This window comes from Rhineura floridana, chromosome 4 (assembly GCF_030035675.1).
Source record: "Rhineura floridana isolate rRhiFlo1 chromosome 4, rRhiFlo1.hap2, whole genome shotgun sequence".
Taxonomy (NCBI): Eukaryota; Metazoa; Chordata; class Lepidosauria; order Squamata; family Rhineuridae; genus Rhineura; species Rhineura floridana.
The window spans coordinates 195,242,261-195,245,729 of record NC_084483.1 but is presented as its reverse complement, the minus strand read 5'-3'; the positions used below and the strand labels follow the sequence as shown (position 1 = coordinate 195,245,729).

General features: G+C 43.6%; 1 protein-coding gene across 2 annotated transcripts in view; it reads left to right on the top strand.

Moving 5' to 3' along the window:
* Positions 1–294: 294 nt before the first annotated feature.
* The window catches only part of ASB3 (ankyrin repeat and SOCS box containing 3), an 80,274-nt gene continuing 77,099 nt past the window's right edge, over positions 295–3,469 (top strand). Inside the window, exon 1 of one of the 2 annotated variants that reach the window (XM_061625696.1) lies at positions 295–456. The gene's annotated coding sequence lies outside the window, so the exon portion shown is untranslated. Of the gene's footprint in view, positions 457–635; positions 796–3,469 lie in introns of those variants that run through there. The other variant, XM_061625699.1, reaches the window with a different exon arrangement.

Genomic DNA, 3,469 nt, shown 5'->3' with positions numbered 1-3,469 from the left:
AGAAGAGTAATAATAAACATAAGGAAGAATGGACTGGGCTACTCTGGCCCCGAAACTCTATGGTGCGAGGACCTATAACTCTTCGCGTTGGTTGTCCAATAGAGATAGTAAAATGTAGAGTCGCCCATCATCACAGATATCATTAGTACTTATAAACTGGTTTTCCCCTCGAACGATAAAGGGGTTGCGCCACAGAAAACAGGGCGTAGCGCGTTGGTACTTTGAGGCTATAAAGAAACATTGACCAATACCGTTTCCCCATCTTTTTAACGGAAGGTATTCCTCTCTGATTGCATAACTCTATCAATTATGTTTCTCTATGGGTTTCCTCCATCACAAACGTCACTAGTTTTAATGTGTTCCGCAACAATCATCCAGCCTTACACAGAGAGGAGAAATTCAACATCAACATCCGGGGCACGCTCGAGCGCGCGTTGCCTGGGGAAACGGCGCGAGGTAAGATCAAGGAGCGGGGGCTGGGACCGAGGCGGGCCGAAAATTCGATCCCTCTCCCCTCCCCTGCCTTATTCCGGAATGTTTCGCGGGGGTTAGTTTTCCCTAGCCTAGCTGTCGACAACGGACGCCTCAGTGGCTTCGGCCTGTTCGTGAGGAGCTGCCGCGCACGCGCCGTTCCCAATGGAGCACGCGCAGTATACTCCTAACTTCTCGGCCGCGACGGAAATTTTCACTCTGAGGCGATGGAGCCGAGCGTGTTGGTGGCTCTCTCGAGGGCACCGAAGCAAGGGACGGACAGTCCTGAGAGATTCATGCGTCTTGAAAGCAAAGCAGCAGGGGGTGAAATTATTAAAAAAATAACAGAAAGTTACAATTATAAGTGCTTAGTAAAGAACAACGTATTAAACATCTGTGACTGAAATATTAAAAAGGACATGGGAACACAGGAAGCTGCCTTGCTCTGATTCAGACCCTTGGTCCATCTAGCTCAGTGTTGTTCACACTGCCTGGCAGCAGCTCTCTAAAGTTTCAGGCAGGGAATGCCTCCCAGCCCTGCCTGGAGATGCTCTGCCACTGAGCTGAGGCCTTTCCCCAACAACTGGTACTCAAAAGGCATCCTCTGTTTGATGCTGGAGGAAGCACACAGCTAGTAGCCATTGATAGGTTTGTCCTCCATGAACTTGGATGGGGTCATACTTCCTCTGAAAGAGCAGGTCCCTAGTCTGGTGTGCTCCTGGATCCATCTTTGTTGCTAGAGGCCCGGGTGATCTCCGTGGCTAGGAGTGCCTTTTACCAGCTTTGGCTGATAAGACAGCTGTGGCTGTTTCTGGACCGGGATAGTCTGACCAGTTGTCCACACACTGGTAACCTCCAGGCTGGATTACTGTAATGCTCTCTATGTGGGGCTGCCCTTGAGGTTGGTCCAGAAGTTGCAACTAGTGCAAAATGCGGCAGCGAGACTGCTGACTGGGGCAGGGTATTGCCAACATGTCACCCTGCTGCTCAAAGAAATGCACTGGCTGCCCATTTGCTACCGGGCCAAGTTCAAGGTTCTAGTTCTGGTTTACAAAGCCCTATACAGCTTGAGACCAGGATACCTGAAAGACCATCTTACCCCTTATATACCCAGTCGATCACTGCACTTTGCAGGTGAGGGCCTCCCGCAGATACCATCTTATCAGGAGGTCCGTTCTGCACAACATAGGAAACGGACCTTTAGTATGGTGGCACCTACTCTGGAATTCCCTCCCTTAAATAGCAGGCAGGCAGGCAGGCACCATCTCTTTTATCTTTTCGGCGTCTGTTGAAGACTTTCCTCTTTCAATAAGCCTTTTAAGTTAAGACCTATCCCAGTCTGTGTCTGTGTTGGAATTGCTTTTAATATGTTTCTTTAAAAAACCTTTTTTTTCTAAAAAATATGTTTTTTTGTCGCTTTTTATTTAAGATGTTTTTAAAGCTTTTTTAAAGAACGTTTTTAAAGTTGTTTTGTTTTAATGTATTTTAAGGTCTGCTTTGTGATGTTTTGGAGTGTTTTTACTGCTTTTGTTTGCTACCCTGGGCTCCTGCTGGGAGGAAGGGAGGGATATAAACTCAATAAATAAATAAATAATAAACAAACAAATAAATAATAAACTTACATGATGGCCACCAAAATGTTTTGAATCCATAGAATAGCATTATAACAGGAGAAGATACTGTAATTCTACTTTATGGATTCAAAACAGTTTATTAAAAGAAGTTCCTCACTATAGTGCTGTTCAAAAGTGTACAGTCTAATAAACAGCATAACAAAAAAAAAAGAGAGAAAATTGAGGCTAACAGTGAAGTGGCACTATCTGCATTTTGCACTTCCCCTCCCTCAGCTGTCACCTGGCAGCAGAAAGAGGGAAAGGGGGGGAAGCAGGGTCTCTCCATGGGCTCTGCTGAAACATCAGCTACATTTATTTATTTATTTATTTATTTATTTATTACATTTATATACTGCCCCATAGTTGAAGCTGTCTGGGCGGTTTACAGCAAATAAAAACTAAAAACAAATATACAAATTTTAAAACACAAAAAACAATTTAAAAACACAGTTAAAAAAAATTAAAAACAATTTTAAAACGCATGCTAAAATGCCTGGGAGAAGAGGAAAGTCTTGACCTGGCGCTGAAAAGATAACAATGTTGGTGCCAGGCAATTCAAGGTGTGCCCTTAACAGATGTCCAAGTAAACTTGCTTTCTTTCCTCCTCATCCCTCTTTCCTTTTGGGTCATGTCTGAGATTGTAAGCCTAAGGGGCTACACTGTTTAATACTGTTCTTATATAAGCTGCTCTGACAGTTCTTTTGGTTGAATAGCAGGGTAGCAGTGCTTCATATTTAGCCTTCCTCACAGATGAGACGGGGAAGAACAATGTATACCACCCTGAGGGCTGTTGGGATTCTTTAAAACTAACGATTATATCCCTCCATTCTTCCAAGGACCTCAGAGTGACATATGTGAAGGTTAGACTTGTTATTATGCAAGTAATTTGTGTTTTTGCCAAGTAATTTTTTAGCCAAGTTAAGCTTTTTACCTTGGAAATTTATTTTATGCAATGTTAATTTCACTATTTGTATTTTCCATGGAAGGACATATGAATTATTTTCCACGGGAGAACATATGAATTGCCTCTCTGTGAAAACAGTTGATTCATATGTTGCAGTGATCATCTTTTCCTTCTGGTTTGGAAACTTGTAGAAGGAAGTGGTGTTTAGAGATGTGAGTGCCTGGGAAAAAATGGGGGCAGGGAGAAGGGCTCTCTCCCCCTCCCCATTTTTCCAGTTTTTTTCTAGGCCATCACATCTCTAGGGTGTTCCTGCATAAATGGAAATGAAGTAGAGGCTCAGCAACTGACAAGGAAAAGAAGCCACCACTATTGTTTCTGTTTCAGCTCCTTCCAATTATACCACCTGCTCTTGTCCTGGCCAGCTGCCATGAGACGAAGGGTTTTGGAGAACAGCTCAGCCTTTTAAACTCTCTGATGCATT